At 42.7% G+C, this 18,229-nt stretch overlaps 1 protein-coding gene across 2 annotated transcripts in view; it reads right to left on the bottom strand.

Annotated features, from left to right (window-relative positions):
• The window catches only part of LOC122552009 (cytochrome c iso-1/iso-2), a 19,642-nt gene extending 1,859 nt beyond the window's left edge, over positions 1–17,783 (bottom strand). The window contains exon 1 of one of the 2 annotated variants that reach the window (XM_043694568.1): positions 17,747–17,783. The gene's annotated coding sequence lies outside the window, so the exon portion shown is untranslated. Of the gene's footprint in view, positions 1–11,336; positions 11,671–17,746 lie in introns of those variants that run through there. The other variant, XM_043694567.1, reaches the window with a different exon arrangement.
• Positions 17,784–18,229: the final 446 nt, after the last annotated feature.

Raw genomic sequence — 18,229 nt, 5'->3', positions numbered from 1 at the left:
CACCCTATCTAACCCTCTGATTATCTTATATGTCTCTATTAAGTCACCTCTCAACCTTCTTCTCTCCAATGAAAACAGCCTCAAGTCCCTCAACCTTTCCTCATAAGACCCTCCCTCCATACCAGGCAACATCCTACTAAATCTCCTTTGCACCCTTTCCAAAGCTTCCACATCCTTCTTATAATGTGGTGACCAGAACTATACACAATACTCAAGTGCCGTCGCACCAGACTTTTGTACAGCTGTAGCATAACCTCATGGTTCCAGAACTCGATCCCTCTATTAATAAAAGCTAAAACACTGTATGCCTTCTTAACAACCCTGTCAACCTGGGTGGCAACTTTCAACAATCTGTGTACCTGGACACCGAGATCTCTCTGCTCATCTACACTACCAAGAATCTTACCATTAGCCCAGTACTTTGCATTCCGGTTACTCCGACCAAAGTGAATCACCTCACACTTGTCTGCTTTAAACTCCATTTGCCACCTTTCAGCCCAGCTCCGCAGCTTATCTATGTCTCTCTGTAACCTACAAAATCCTTCGTAACTATCCACAACTCCACCGGCCTTAGTGTAGTATGCAAATTTACTAACCCACCCTATGCCCTCATCCAGGTCGTTTATAAAAATGATGAACAGCAATGGACCCAACACCAACCCTTGCGGTACACCACTGGTAACTGGACTCCAGGATTAACATTTCCCATCAACCACCACCCTCTGTCTTCTTTCAGCAAGCCAATTACTGATCTAAACTGCTATGTCTCCCACAATCCCATTCCTCCATATTTTGTACAATAGCCTACTGTGGGGAACCTTATCGAACGCCTTGCTGAAATCCATATACACCACATCAACCAGTTTACTCTCATCTACCTGTTTAGTCACCTTCCCAAAGAACTCAGTAAGCTTTGTGAGGCACGACCTACCCTTCACAAAACCGTGCTGACTATCCCTAATCAAATTATTCTTTTCCAGATGATTATAAATCTTATCATCTCTTATAACATTTTCCGACACTTTACCAACAACTGAAGTAAGGCTCAATGGTCTATAATTACCAGGGTTTTCTCTACTCCCCTTCCTGAACAGGGGAACCACATTTGCTATTCTCCAGTCTTCTGGCACTATTCCTGTAGACAATGATGACTTAAAGATCAATGTCAAAGGCTCGGCAATCTCCTCCCTGGCTTCCCAGAGGATCCTAGGATAAATCCCATCTGGCCCAGGGGACTTACCTATTTTCACACTGTGCAGGATTTCTAATACCTCTTCCTTGTGAACCTCAATCCTACCTAGTCTAGTAGCTGGTATCTCAGTATTCTCCTCGACAACATTGTCGTTTTCTAGAGTGAATACTGTCGAAAAATATTCATTTAGTGCTTCCCCTATCTCCTCTGACTCCACACACAACTTCCCACAACTATCCTTGATTGGCCCTAATCTTACTCTAGTCATTATTTTATTCCTTAAATACCTACAGAAAGCCTTAGGGTTTACCCTGATCCTATCCGCCAACAACTTCTCATGTCTCCTCCTGGCTCTTCTGAGCTCTCTCTTTAGGTCTTTCCTGGCTACCTTGTAACCCTCAAGCGCCCGAACTGAGCCTTCACATCTCATCCTAACATAAGCCTTCTTCTTCCTCTTGACCAGACATTCCACTTCCTTCTTAAACCACGGCTCCCGCGGTCTACAGCTTCCTCCCTGCCTGACAGGTACATACTTATCTAGGACAGTCAGGAGCTTTTCCTTGAATAAGCTCCACATTTCTAATGAGCCCATCCCCTGCAGTTTCCTTCCCCATCCTATGCTTCCTAAATCTTGCCTAATCGCATTGTAACTGCCTTTCCCCCAGCTATAACTCTTGCCCAGTGGTATACACCTATGCCTTTCTATCACTAAAGTAAACATAACAGAATTGTGATCGCTATCACCAAAGTGCTCACCTATTTCCAAGTCTAACACTTGGCCGGGCTCATTACCCAGTACCAAATCTAATCTGGCTTCGCCCCTTGTTGGCCTGTCTACATACCGTGTTAGGAAGCCTTCCTGCACACACTGGACAAAAACTCGTACTATAGTGTTCCCAGTCAATATTTGGAAAGTTGAAGTCCCCCATGACAACTACCCTGTCTCTCTCACTCCTATCGAGAATCATCTTTGCTATCCTTTCCTCTACAGCTCTGGAACTATTCGGAGGCCTATAGAAAACTTCCAACAGGGTGACCTCTCCTTTCCGGTTTCTAACCTCAGCCCATACTACCTCAGTTGACATGTCCCCAATCATCCTTTCTGCAACTACAATACTGTCCTTGACCATAATTGCCACACCTCCCCCTCTTTTACCATCTTCTCTGTTCTTACTGAAACATCTAAATCCTGCAACCTGCAACAACCATTCCTGTCCCTGCTCTATCCATGTCTCCGAAATGGCCACAACATCGAAGTCCAAGGTACCAAGCCATGCTGCAAGTTCATCTACCTTATTCCAGATGCTCCTGGCGTTCAAGTAGACACACTTCAAACCAACTTCTTGCTTGCCGGTGCCATCTTGCATCCCTGAAACCTGATTTTGGGCCTCCCAACTCTCAACCTTTTCTATACTCGAACTACAATTTTGGTTCCCATCCCCCTGCTGGATACATTTCTATCTCCAGCTCTGTCCAGGGAGCCAATGGAGTTGTCAGTTATTTCACTCAGTCTTTACTGTGTCTTCTGCAAATAGATGTTGAGTTATTATTTGGATAGAGCATGAAGATAAATGAACAACAGAACCCTTAAGGTTTTTTTGAAATGTCAATTGATTTCACAGAAGTGTACCGTAGGCAAACTATAAAAAAATGTTATTCAATCAGTGGGAGCTGTAGGACCATCTGCATGAGGTACTACTAGCAAAGTACAGATTACAGTATATTCATTCAGCATACACTCATTTCCTGTTGTCATCAGGCACCAGAATTTCCCAATATCTATGAATTCAAGAATTAAGCCGGTGACCAGAGAAATGCACTGCTTCTTGGATTTCCAAGTCTGAAAACACAATATTCAAGCACAATGGCTTAGATTTCTTGCTTAATTACAATGCCCAATCAAAAGGGAGGCATGTGAAAGAAGCGCACTTCTCATACCTTTACCTTACCTATATTTTCTCCTTAAGCTGCCCTCAATATGGCTTTAGGAAAATAAAATAGTAATACCTCTTACTTAGAACCTTCCATTACTGGAGAAGAAATGGCATTCTGCTGCAAGGTAAAGCCTTTCAAAAGATTCAAAGGACAAGTTTTTTTTTGGAAGGCGGTTCATTGAAAAGTCGGTAAATGGCAAAATTTGGAAATGTTGTAAACAGAATGCTGTAAATCAAACTCAGGACGACCATGACAGACTAGTAATATAGGCAGAAACATTGAAGATGAAATAATACAAAATATGAAGTAATGCATTTTGAAAGGAGGAATAAGAAGCAATGTGTACTAAGCTAATATGATTTTAAAGCAGGTGCAGGAGCAAAATAAAACTTGGTCATTCACACACACAAATCTTTGAAGATGGCATGACAAATTGAGAATGTTGTTAAAAAGGCATAACAGCTCCATGTCTTTATACTCAAAGACAATATCAAAGCAAGCAGTGATTTATAAATCACTGATTAGTCCCCAGCAAGAGTATTGGAGCAGATTTAGACAATAGGTGCAGGAATAGGTCATTCGACCCTTCAAGCCAGCACCACCATTCATTATGATTATGGCTGATCATCCACAATTAGTATCCTGCTCCTGCCTTATCCCCATTACCTTTGATTCCACTATCTTTAAGAGCTCTATCCATCTCTTTCTTGGAAGTATCCAGGGACTTGGCCTTCACAGCCTTCTGGGGCAAAGCATTCCATATATCCATTACTCTGGGTAAAGAAGTTTCTCCTCAACTCTGTTCTAACTGGCTTACCCCTTATTTTTAAACTGTGTCCTGATTTTGCATTCCATCATACTCCTGACTTATGCCTTGTTAATGGTGGACATGCTTTGGCAAGGCAGGAGGTGAGTTACTCACCTCAGAATACACTGTATTTACGACTGGTCCAGTTCAATTTCTGATCAGTGGTAGCCCATAGTGTACAAGAATTGGTGCTGAGGCCACAGCTATTCATAATTTAGAAAATAACCTCAAGGTGAGAACCAAATACAGTACAGTCACTTCTGATATAATGCAATAACTCGGTTCTTGTGTGATTTCGCGTTAAAAGAAAATCGTGCAATAGCCCATGCCATTTAAACTAATGGGGCCAGAATTGCATTGTAGCCAATACAGTTAATGAAGTTCCTGTTCTGTAAATAATGGTCTAAACTCTTCAATCACTTTAAAGCTAATTTGCGTTGAAGAAACACGCATTATAGCAGAACCAACTGTATTTCAGATTTGCTGATGACACAATACTAGTTGGGAATAGAAGACAGGAGGACAGTGCAACTAGAGTTCAATAGAACCTGGACAGGTTGTAATTGGACAAGAATATGGCAGATAAAATTACAGGAAGTTGCATTTAACAAGAAATCGGCTGAGTGTCAATTTCAGGAGATTTATTCTAATAGATTACCACAGGTAATTCTCTGCGGTTCACTTCATTACCATATATACTATGACTCAGCAACTCCTAGCCATGCACCTTGTCAAGGGCTGCCAGCCAAGATATATATCTGATATGTTCTGAAGAAGTATCATGATCTGAGCCAAAGCTCAAGAAAACACCGTGAAAGCAAGATTCCAGTTAGAAAGAAGCATAGTGAGATGCATGTATCCAGTTGAACAACTATCAAACACATTTTAAATGAAGCGATGCATCAGTTTCATGTATGGATCTGAAAATAACCTGTTTGGCTTTGCTGGATTTTAATGATCATAACCTTTAACTCAAAGCAGTTTCTGGAAAAGGTTGCTGTCTGTCCCAACAACTGTATCACCAAAACAAGAGGGAAAAGCCTACACAGCTTGTGAGACAATTTGCGGAAACCATTAAAAAATTCTCTACAAACATGTTTGCATTTTGTCCATTATTATAAATGTATTCATAAATTCCAGTCAATTCAGAAATACCCCATTCCAATCTCTTGCTTTTACAGGAGCTTTGCAAAAATATTGCACACTACCTTTGTACCATCATAACTTAAAACTATTCACTGTGTACAAGTGCCTACTTCTTCCTTTTATTGTTTTTCTTTTTGATGACCATGCACAAGATAAAGGCACCTATTCTTGTGTTTGTCTGTTTGCTTCCTGTGTGGCTGAACTATGTGAAATCAACTAGGAGAAAGTGAGGACTGCAGACACTGGAGATCAGAGTTGAAGAGTGTGGTGCTGGAAAAGCACAGCCGGTCAGGCAGCATCCAAGGAGCAGGAGAATCGACATTTCAAGCTTAAGTTCTTCATCGGGAATTCCTGAAGAGCTTATGCTTGAAATGTCGACTCTCCTGCTCCTCGGATGCTGCCTGAACGGCTGTGTTTTTCCAGCACCACGCTCTTCAACTGGTTTATGTGAAATGGCAAGATCATTTTGCAATTCAGATGGGCATTTTCACCAGGAGGTGAATGTGTTTGTTGTTCTTCTTCGATTAGCAGTGGTTGGTCTTGCTCATCTGTGCTTTGGCTGTCATCAGATTTACTCCAGATGAGTCTTGAATCAGGGCCTCCTACCTCAGTGATTCTAAACAAAACCTCAGCACTTCTAAGCAAAACCGCAAGGCTGTCTGTGCTCAAACTGCATGATCTGTTTCATGTAGGCTGGGTCATGTGATTATCTTGTCGTTCTGTATAAACCTCTGGCAGTTGCCTTTAATCTGAGAGAAACTAGATTTGACTGCCATGTGGTAACATTCCTATGCTTCTCACAAAGGCATCTGTCTTCAATAAATGACTGCTGAATTTGTAATGTGGCATAATTTTACCTACAACAAATTGGCATAGTCAGCAGGATCCTGTTTACCAGTCCGGACAAGTGGCCACTGTCCAATAATTGGAGAAGGTTACCAAACAATTTTGAAGTGAGTCAGATGTCAGTAATTGTTGATCTGTTGTGAGTGAATGTGTGAGTGACTGTCCTGTGGCGTCAGAGTTGATCGCAAACAGACAAGGAAGGTATCAGTCGCTAGCACCCAGCATGAGTTGAAGTTAAGAGGGGAAATCTCCCACGTGAAAGCCAGGACTCTAAAGTAGGAGTGGAGACTGGAAAAGGATCCTGGGATATGATATTCAGATGCCAGTGTGATTGTTTCTGCCTGAGATAAAGGTCTGGAGTAAAATAAGACGGATACAGGAAACTGATCACTTCCAAAATAAGTATCACCGGACTCCGATACGAACGATCCTTTGTGAGACGCAGCTAGTGGCAAAACATGCAGAAGTCGTGCTAGTGGATAAAAATAATGGACTGTCAGAGGATCTTTGAGTATAAATCTATCATTGTTATGGCAGGACAGAAACATCAATGGGGACCTCGAGGGTCTCTCATTAATCAGTATATGATGGACAGTCATTCACTCATTAAACAGGTGAGGAAGGGGGGATGGGACCCCTTCCAAGACCGAGATCAACAGTGAAATTGGCTCGAGTGAAAAGAAAGATAGGACCAAGAAAATTGGAGTTTTTAGTTCATCAATTGGCTAGCGTCATAGGTCAGACTTCGGAATCCACAAAGAAATAGATTGAAGAAAACGGATCCTTCAATGCCGAATAAGGGATTTGGGAAAAAGTAATCAATTTTTGGACGATAATCAATGGGGATCATTGCTACCTTATAATTTTGAAGAGAGTCTATCTGCAACCCCTCCAGTATCAAATGACCCTCCTAAAGAGATAAAGTTGGTTCCAATTCAAGTACAGAGGGAAGGAGATAATGCTCAGTTCCATCGCAAACCATTCACTCCAGGTGAACTGCAACTAATATTATCGTCCCTGGGCCACCTAAATACCCACAGTATGAATGCCAAATTCTGGTCGGAATTAGACACAGTTTGGGTGGGCCCTGACTTCTAAATTTGTAAAGTGGCACAATTTTACTTACAACAATTATATCCAATTTCCTTTCCCAATTACTGTTGTGTGGGTATATAATATAGAAAACAAAAAAATACAAATCACATACATTATATATAGGTCCTTCTGCCATTGTTCTTGTGAGTGAAAACAGCTTCTTATTTATTCTATCACAATTCTTCACAATACTGACAGTCTCTCGCAATTCTCATCATATTTTTTCCTGGTCTAAGAGGAGCAATACCAGATACTCTGGTGTCCCAGTTATTTTAATTCTCCTATGTGGACATGAAATAACTTACCTCTAGGAGTTACGTGGACACAAACCTTCTGAGGCTGAGGAAGGGACACCACTACCATGCCATAAAACCCAATGCAGTGTTTAATTTCTTTTTTATTCACTCGTGTGACTTGAGTTTTGCTGGCTGAGCCAGCATTTATTATCCATCCCTAGCTTGCCCTTGGAAAAGTGGTGGTGAGCTATCTTCATGAATCGCTGCAGTCCATGTGCTATAGGTCGACTGACAATGCCGTTAGAGAGAGAATTCCAGGATTTTGACCCAGCGACAGTGAAGGAATGGTGATGTATTTCCAAGACTGGATGGTGAGTTACATTCCATGTATCTGCTGCCCTTCTCCAAGATAGAATTGGTCACAGCTTTGGAAGATGCTAAGGATGTTTGTTGAATTTATCCAGTCCATCTTGTAGCAGCAGTGTGTACTGAGCATTGATGGTAGAGTGAGTCAATGTGTGTGAATGTGATGCCAATCAAGTGGGCTGCTTTGACCTTTCTTGAGTGTTATTGGAATAGCACTCATCCAGACAAATGGAGACTATTCTATTCCATTGTACTCCTGACTTGTGCCTTGTAGATGGTGGACAACTTTGGCAAGTTGGAGAGGAATTACTTGCTGCAGCATTCCAAGCCTCTGACCTGCTCTTGTAGCCACTGTATTTATATGAGCTTGATCAATTGCATCAATGCACTAAGGTTAGGCAGATGGAGTTTAATTTACACAAATGCAAGGTATTGCATTTTGGTAAAATAAACAAGGGTAAGACTTATACAATTAATGGTAGGGCCCTTGCTAGTCAGAGTGTTATAGAGATGTACAGCACAGAAACAGACCCTTCGGTCCAATCCGTCCATGCCGACTAGATATCCCAACCTAATCTAGTCCCACCTACCAGCACCTGGCCCATATCCCTCCAAACCTTTCCTATTCATATACCCATCCAAATGCCTCTTAAATGTTGCAATTGTACCAGCCTCCACCACTTCCTCTGGCAGCTCATTCCATACCCGTACCACCCTCTGTGTGAAAAAGGTGCCCCTTAGGTCTCTTTTATATCTTTCCCCTCTCACCCTAAACCTATGCCCTCTAGTTCTGGACTCCCCGACCCCAGGGAAAAGACTTTGTCTATTTATCCTATCCATGCCCCTCATAATTTTGTAAACCTCTATAAGGTCACCCCTCAGCCTCTGATGCTCCAAGGAAAACAGCCCCAGCCTGTTCAGCCTTTCCCTGTAGCTCAGATGCTCCAACCCTGGCAACATCCTGTAAATCTTTTCTGAACCCTTTAAAGTTTCACAACATCTTTCCAGAATTGCATGCAATATTCCAACAGTGGCCTAACTAATGTTTTGTACAGCCGCAACATGACCTCCCAACTCCTGTATTTAATACGCTGACCAATAAAGGAAAGCATACCAAAGAAAAGAGAAACCTGGGGGTTCAGTTACATAATTCTTTGAAAATTGTGTCACAGATAGACAGGGTCTAAGAAAACATTTAGCATGCTTGCCTTCATTGATCAGATCTTTAAGTATAGGTGTTAGGATGTCATGTTGAGGTTGTACAGGACGTTGCTGAGGCCTCTTCGGGAACACTGTGTGCAGTTTTGGTTGGTCTGCTGTAAGAAAGGTATTAAATTGGAGAGGGCTCAGAAAAAGAGTTACCAGTATGTTCCAGGAATTGAGAGTTTGAGTTCCAAGAATTGACTGGAACCTTTTCATTACAGCCTAGGAGATTGAGGAGTGAACTTAGAAGTTTATTAAATCATGACAGGCGTAGAGAAGATGAATAGCAAGGGTCTTTTCCCTAGGGTGGGGAGTTCAAAACCAAGGAGCATATCTTTAAGGGGAGAGGAGAAACCTTTTTTTAAACAGAGTAATTTGTGTTATCAGCAAATCTGAAATATTATATTTGGTTCTCACATCTAAATTATTGATCTAAATTATGAACAGCTATAGCCTCAGCACGGATTCTTGCAGTACACTACAGGATACAACTGATCAGAAACTGTGCTCAATCAGTCTTAAAAACATTGTGACTATGAGGACAGGTCAGGAGCTAGGCATTCTGAGGCAAGTAACCCAACTTGCGCCTCCCCAATGTCCACAATTAACAAGATGGAAGTCAGAAGTGTGATGGAATACATACCACATATTTGAAGAGTTCAGTTCCAACAACACTTAAGAACCTCATCACCATCCCAGACAAAGTAGCCGGTTTGATTGACATCCAGCACACCCTCTTCTTCATTCCCTCCACCACTAAAGCATAGTAATAGCACTGTATACCATCTACAAATTGCAATGTATCATCGCACAAAGGCTCCTTCAAAAGCACCTTTTAAACGCATGGTTCTACCACCTAGAAGGAAAAGGGTAACAGATGCATGCAAGTAACACTACAGGAAACTTCACGTTTGCTCCAAACCACACATAATCCTGACTTGAAATACATTGTTGATCCTTCATTGTTGCTAGGTAAAAATCCTGGATTTCCTTCCTAATCAGTTGGTGTCTGAGAGCATGTGGACTCCATCGGTTCAAGAAGGCAGTTCACCACTTCCTGAGGGCAATAGCAATGACCAATAAATACTGGCTTAGCTAGCAACAGCCACTTACTGTGAAGGAACTAATGCAAATAGCCTTCCATCCCAATGACCTGTTTACTCCTAATTGCAAATTTTGCATCAGTGACATTTTTGATCTCCCTCTTGTCCACATCTTCCCACTAATTTTGAATCCTTCAATTCTTACTTTTCATTCTGGAGGCAACCTTTCTCCGCTGCCAGGATTGGAGGACTTTGAGCTCTTGGGAGGCTGAAGAGGCTTAAGAGCCTATTTTCCCTCGAGAGTCAGAGGCTGAGGTTTTATAAACCTTATAGAGGTTATAAAATCATGAGGGGATAGGATAAATAGACAAGGTTTTTTTCCCTGGCGTGGAAGAGTCCAGAACGAGAGGGCATAGCTTTATGGGAGGGGCATAGGCATAGTGAGAGGTGAAAGATACAAAAGGCACCTAAGGGGCAATTTTTTCACACAGAGGGTGGTGCATGTATGGAATGAGCTGCCAGAGGAAGTAGTGGAGACTGGTACATTTACAGCATTTAAAAGGCATCTGGATGGGTATATTGAATAGGAAGGGTTTAGAGGGATATGGGCCAATTGCTGGCAAATGGGACTAGATTAGGTTAGGATATCTGGTCAGCATGGACGAGTTAGACCGAAGGGTCTGTTTCTGTGCTGTACATCTCTATGACTCTATGCTTTCTCTTCACTTCATTGTTCCACTCAACACCTCTTCCTCCAGCTTTCTAGTCACCATTTCACTGTTGTCTCGTTATACCATTTGTGTTTTGGATAACTTCAACACCATTAAGTTATTCACCACTTATCAACCATTACATTCTCAGGTCCACCTTTGCACATTTGGGTCTGCCAGCCACAGGCTCAAGTGCATCAGTTGCTCCACTATGAAAAACAGACCACAATGAGCATTTCCAGACTTCCTTCTCCATGGACAAATCCTTTTTCATCGTCAAATGGACTATCTTTTCTGGAGGGCAAGGAAAATCAACTACGTTTTAGAAAATTACCTACACTCGGATGCTGGCTTTTACTTTTGACTACATCAGAAACTCTGCACCTTTTTGCATCCATGACCAGCCCGAAACCCCATTCTACCCTCCTGACAGCTTCCTTCACTTGCATCAGGCTGATCGCTTTCACAAGGTGGAGACTTTCCGGTTTTCACAGCCTATTTCTTAAGTCGTCCGCCTCGAAAAAAAAGTTGCTCCCTGCGCGCCATAAGTTACCCACACTGTCTCCAAAACTCTTATCCACAGGCCCGGATAAGAGATGTTCATTGTCCCTCCAGCCATCCCTCACTTGATCGCGGTCACGACAACTACCGTCCCCTGTGGGGTACGCACTGGGCCCAGGATGGAGGACAGTGCGCGGTGGATGAGCTAATGGGGGGGGGGGGTTACAGGGAGGAAGGCATTTGGCAGCTACTTACCCCCGGGATGCCTTGGCCTCGCACTCCGCCCGGCCGCTTGCAACCGTCAAACGTCCTCGCGTTCGACTGGCGGGAGGCTGTGCACAAACACGCGCACGTGCTGCTCAGTAACGTCATAACAGCAGCGGCCAATTGCACGTTACGGCTCCTGCCATCCATCCATCCATTCATTCGTTCATTCATCAAACAGGCTGCAAGAATCGGAAGCCTACACTGTAATCAGAGAGGGCTTTTAACAAAGCAAGGGTATGGAGCAGACAGGTATAACTTGGGGGAGTATCTGAATTGAGATGGGTGGCTGATAGGCTTAGAGAGGGAATTTCGCATCCAGTTAATTAATTTTAGAGTTAATTGTAGCTACGAAAAGGGGGGAATAGAGGGACCTGGCGATGCAAATTGTGCACAACTAAATAGGCACAGATCTTGTGATCAGCAGCGAAGCAAACGTGCTCATCTAATGGCCTCAAAGGCAGATGGTAGCCATGATGTGGAGGTGCCGCTGCTGGACAGGGGTAAACAAAATTAAAAATTGCACAGTACCAGGCTATAGTCCAACAGATTTCTTTGGAAGTACAAGCTTTCGGAGCGCTGTTCCTTCGTCAAGCTAGCTACCTGACAAAGGAGCAGCGCTCCGAAAGCTTGTACATCCAAATAAACCTGTCGGACTATATCCTGCTGTTGGGTGATTTTTAACTCAAAGGAAGAGTCACCGACGCTTGGGTCTGAGAGCCACAGATTCAAGTGCATCCAAGCGATCTGATTTGAATATGTGTGAACTTGCCCAGTTTGGGTGAAAAAAAATTCCCCAGATTTTTAGCTCTCCCAATGATCAGCTGGTTTTGGCATGATTTAGCAGGGCTTCCATGCAGCAAGTTGCAGTTGTATCATAAGCTGTACGATCAGCCATTCGTACTAAATAATCCTCACAGCTGGCGAGGATATGAAGAGCATTGATAATCGAAGCATGTTTTAAGATCGGGGACAAACAGAGTGATAGTAAAAGCTGAAAAGTCGAGTTTTTTGAAAGTCAATATTTCTAAAAAAATCTAGTTTAACAAATGAATTCGTAAACGTATGTCTAAGGAACCCAAAATAGTCTTTTGGGAAGTAAGTAATGTATTTAGGAGGGGAATATCTTTGGATGTAATTGGAACATGATATATTCTACAGAAAGATCCAATTAAAAATAATAGATTATCACTGAGTTACACGCATGAGCTCTCAGTCAGGAATCATGTTCAAATTGGTGATTTTGTTTCTGAACTTTCTATTGAAAAATCAATGTGAACAGAGGAAAATTTGTTTAACATTACTGTAAGTCACTAGGAAGTAAACAAAATTACACTAGGAAGTAAACAAATGACTATTTCTGACATTACTAATAGGTCTGAGCACTACTGGGTGTTTATCAAGTCATAGAGTCCTACAGCACAGAGACAGGCCGTTTGACCCAAACTAGTCTATGCCAACCAAAATGTCCATCGATGTTAACCCCAGTTTCCTGCACTGAAACCACATCCTTCTAATCCTTTCCTAACCATGTGTTTATCCAAATGTCTTTTAAATGTTGATAATGTATCCACTTCAGTCACTTCCAATGGCAGCTCATTCCACATGCTTACCACCATCAATGTGAAAAAGTTGCCCCTCAGTTTCCACCGAACAGTAGAGCACATTACAGGCCCTTGTGAGAATGCAAAGATCATCACCAAAGGCACAGCAATTTCTTCCCTTGCTTCCTGTGGTAACCTAGGGTATATCCTCTCTGGCCCAGGGGATTTACCTATCCTCATGATTTTCAAAATTTTCAGCACATCCTCCTTCTGAACGTCAACCTGTCCGAGCATATCAGTCTGTTTCACACTGTCCTCACAAATGTCAAGTTCCCTCTCACTCGTGAATACTGAAGCAAAGTATTCATTAAGGACCTCACCAATCTTCTTTTACTCCAGGTGCAAGTTCTCTCCACTATCCCTGATCAGCCCAACCCTCATTTTGGACATCCTCTTGTTCCTCACGTAGGTGTAGAATGCCTTACAGTTTTCCTTAATCCTATCTGCTAAAGCTTTTTCATGTCCCCTTCTTGCTCTCATAAGTCCATTCTTCAGTTCCTTCCTGGCTATCTTGCAACCCTCTAGAGCCCTGTCTGATCCTTGCCTCCTCAACCTTAATTAAGCTTTCTTCTTCCTCTTGACGAGATATTCCACATCCCTTGTCACCAAAGGTTCTTTCGACCTACCATCCCTTCCTTCCCTCAATGGGACAAACCTGTCTAGTGCTATCAGCAAGTGCACCCTAAACCTCCATATTTCTGTCATGCATTTCCCTGAGAACATCTATTCCCAATTTAGGCACCCAGGTCCTGCTTAATAGCATTGTAATTCCGCCACCCCCCCCAATTAAATACTTTCCCATACCGTCTGCTCCTATCCTCTATGAATATATCAAAGGTCAGGGAGTTGTGATCACTATCACCGAAATGCTCTCCCACCGAGAGATCTGACACCTGGTATGGTTTGTTGCCAAGCACCAAATCCAATATGGCCTCCCCTCTAGTTGGCCTATCTACATATTGAATCAAGAACCTTTCCTGGACACACTTGACAAAAACTGCTCCAGCCAAACTATTTGAACCACAAAGATTCCAATCAATATTAGAGAAGTTAACGTCACCCATGACAATAACCCTGTTACTTCTGCACCTTTCCATAATCTGCACTCCAATCTGCTCCTCTGTGTCTTTTTTGCCATTGGGCAATGTAGAAAGCTCCCAATAAAGTGACTGCTCCTTTCCTGTTTCTGACTTCCACCCATACTGACTCTGTAGACAAACCCTCCTCAATGATCCCCTTTCTGCAGCTGTGATACTAGCCCTGATTAACAATGCCATTCCTCCACGTCTTTAACTCCCCCTCTATTCCTTTTGAAACTTCCAAACCCTGGAACATCTAACAACCATTTCTGCCCCATGATATCCAAATCTACGTAATGGCCACAACATCATAGTTCCAAGTATTGATTCATGGTCTAAGTTGTCACCCTTATCCTGATACTTCTTGCATTAAAATAGACACACTCCCACCCATCACACTGACTGCATCTTTACCCTATCAAGTATGTATCCCTCCTCACAGACTCTCTGTATGCTGTATTTGGCTGTTCAATACCTACTCCATCATTTGATCCGTAGCTCTGGTTCCCTCCCTCCCTTTACCTATGTCATTGGTACCAATATGTACCACAACGTCTGGCTGCTCTCCCTCCCTCTTAAAAATCCTGTAGATTCGATCAAGACATCCCAGACCTTGACACCCGGGAGACAACATAACATCCGGGAGTCTCGTTTGCGTGCACAGAATCTCCTGTCTGTTTCTCTCACAATTGAACTTCCTATCACTATCACCCTCCTATTCTCCCCCCTTCTCTTCTGAGCCACAGAGCCATGCTCAATGTCAGAATCCTGGCTGCTGAGGTTTTCCCCAGTAGGTCCCCCCACACCCCTCAGCAACAGTATCCAAACTGGTATGCTTATTAATGAGGGGAACAACTACAGGGGGTCCCTGTAATGTCTGCGAATTCCCTTCCACTCTCCTGATGGTCACCTAGCTACATTTATCCTGTAACTTAGGTGTGACTACCTCCCTATCACCCTCTCAGCCTCCCAAATGATCTGAAGTTAATCCAGCTGCAGCTCCACTTCCCAAATACTGTCTGTGAGGAGCTGGAGTTGGGTGCACTTCTCACAGGCAAAGTCAGCATAGACACCAATGTTGACCCTTACCTCCCACATCCTGCAAGAGGAGCGTGCAACTGCCCTAACCTCCATTCCCTCTGCTCTAAATTTCCAAGAGAGAATGGATAAATGAAAAAAAATCCTTACGTTACCAACCACCACACACAGTCTTTTGTTTTGGTTAGAGAAGAAGGATGAGTAGGAGACACTACACGAGTTTCCTTTTATTCTTTCCCCTTTCCTATCTGTGAAAGCTTTTTTGTGCCCCCTTCTAGCTCTCATAAGTCCAACCCCAATGCACTCAGTCTTTTTTCCCAGGGTTGGGGAATCGAGGACGAGAGGGCATCAGTTTAAGCTTAAAGGGGAGAGTGCATTCACACTATCCATGACTCTCATGATCTTGTAAACCTCTATAAGGTCACCTCTCTCAGTCTCTAATGCTCTAAAGAAAAAAGTTCTTGCTTGTCCAACCCCTCCCTATAGCTCAGATCATTGAGTGCAGGCAACAGACTTGTAAATTTCTTATGCACTCTTTCCAGTTTAATAACATCTTTCCTATAGCAAGGTGACCAAAACTGAATACAATATTCCATGTGCAGTCTCACCACCATCCTGTACAACCGTAACATAACCTCCCAACTTCGATACTCAGTGCCCTAATTGATGAAAGCCAGTGTGCCAAAAGCCTTCTGGATTGCCTTGTCTACCTGTGCCTCCACTTTCAGGGAATTGTGATCCTGAACTCCAAGATCCTTCTGTTCCACTACACTCCTTAAGGTAATACTATTCACCATGAAACTCCGACCTTGATTTGACTTTCCAAAATGCAAAACTTCACACTTACTTATATTAAACTCCATTTGCCATTTCTTGGTCCACTTCTCAGCTGATCGACGTCCTGCTGCAATTTCTGATAACCTTCTTCACTGTCCACGATACCGCCTATTTTAGTATCATCTGCAAACTTACTAACACGCCTGTACACTCTCATCCAAATCATCAATATAGTATGGGCCCAGCACTGAACCCTGAGGCACACCACTAGTCACAGACCTCCATCCAACAAGCATCCTTCTACTAACACCCTTTGCTTCCTATCATCAACCTGTTTTGTAACCAATTTGCCAGCTCACCCTGGATTACATGCGATCTAACCTTCCAGAGCAGCCTAGTTCAATTGAGCTATATTTCCTACAAGATTCAAGAAAGCACTTCGAAAGTTGTTTTGCAAGGTTTTTTGCTCAATGATCAAATATTCACTATTAATGGCTTAGATTACACACAGGGCCAACATACAAGTTTACCAACAACACAGAAGGTGACATAGTTCATAATTTAGAACATAGCATTACAAAGCAATGATAAGAAAATGGTAAAACTGTGGCAGATAGATTTAAACATAGATAAGACGGAAGTGATATTTTTTCAATGAAAAGGCGTATGTTTAAGTATTCTATATTTCAACAATAACTTCTAAAAATGAATTAAATTGAGGGGACCAGAAGTTACTGAGATTTGCTATATCTGTACAAAGCTGTTTCTAGATCATACTGTGTGTATAGCTCTGTGCCATGTACCTGAAAAAGGATATATTAGCCTTGGAAAGTAGTACAGATCACCAGGATATTCCTAGGTTTAGATTAGATTAGATTACTTACAGTGTGGAAACAGGCCCTTCGGCCCAACAAGTCCACACCGACCCGCCGAAGCGTAACCCACCCATACCCCTACATTTACCCCTTTACCTAACACTACAGGCAATTTAGCATGGCCAATTCACCTGACCTGCACATCTTTGGACTGTGGGAGGAAACCAGAGCACCCGGAGGAAACCCACGCAGACATGGGGAGAATGTGCAAACTCCACACAGTCAGTCGCCTGAGTTATGACAAGGGACTGCACAAACTAAGATTGTATTCTTCTTTTGTTCTTCTTTGGCAGTCCCTCAGGATCAGAAAGACTTTCTTGAATTTCAGTGCTTTCAGTCCTAAGTTTCAGTCCTCTAGTGCTGAATGTACAAATCCTAGAACAGATGGGTACATGGTGTTTTGTAATGGACCAGGCCCGACCCCCTCAAAACATTTCAAGAAAGTAGCCCTGACTAACTTTGCTAGTTGTTTTAAGCAGGTGAAAATGCATATTCCAGGACTGATGCAGCTGATCAAACCACTTACTTTTAAACAAAACAGAATTTATTTACAAGATTACCAAATGAAACACAAACTAAAGAGAACAGAATATAGAATAACAACCTTCCCGAAAACCCAACAGATTATCCCAACTTAATGATGCTGTTCCAAATTCCTGCAAAAATCCCCATAAACACTCTTGGCAAAACAGGAAAAGTCAAACACAAGTTCTTACGGGGGGAAGGAGATGATAGAGAGATTCAGTATGGAACACCTTCTTCCATGTAGCTGTTTGTTGGACCAGCAGCCTCAAAATTGACTGACTGCTTTCAGTGAACAGCCAGACTGCTAAAAACCAAACCAAACGAGAAAAACTGAGCTATACCCGTCTTTCATTGTATAAATGTTTTTTTTAACTTGAAAACCTTTTGCCTGAGGCAGTATCCATTAGTTATAATTAAGCTGACCTTAAAACCCTTCAAACCTAGACTTTTTAGAAATGCTGCTTTTCTGACCTCACTGAAAGAAAAGCCAAAGATAGCATTACCTTGTTAAAGGAGCAGCATCGACACAGTTTGCTGAAGCGGATGGGTGTGATTTGCAGGTTTTTACATGCTTTTGCATTTGACCTCCGTCTGGGCCTGTCAGAAATGTGTGAAATGATTGGCACCCTCACAGATGCTTCTCCTCTAGTATGGGCTGTCTTGACTAGAGTTTCCCATGAGTCTATTGGGAATATTGGGGTGGCAGAGTAGCATGGTGATTAGCACTGCTGCCTCACAGCACCAGGGACCTGAGTTTGATTCCAGTCTTGGATGACTGTTCATGTGGAGTTTGCACATTCTCCCTGTTTCTGCATGAATTTCCACTGGGTGCTCCGGTTTTCCAAAGAACAAACATGTGCAGGTTTGCCATACTAAATTGCCCAATAGTGTGCCCAGAGGTGTACAGGCTAGATCAGCCAGCCATGGTAAAAGTAGGGTTACGGGGATGGAATGCTCTTTGCAGGGTTAGTGCAGACTCAATGGGC

This window comes from Chiloscyllium plagiosum, chromosome 7, assembly GCF_004010195.1.
Source record: "Chiloscyllium plagiosum isolate BGI_BamShark_2017 chromosome 7, ASM401019v2, whole genome shotgun sequence".
In the NCBI taxonomy this organism is placed as follows: Eukaryota; Metazoa; Chordata; class Chondrichthyes; order Orectolobiformes; family Hemiscylliidae; genus Chiloscyllium; species Chiloscyllium plagiosum.
The sequence above is the reverse complement of the archived record's forward strand: the minus strand, read 5'-3'. Positions and strand labels throughout refer to the sequence as shown.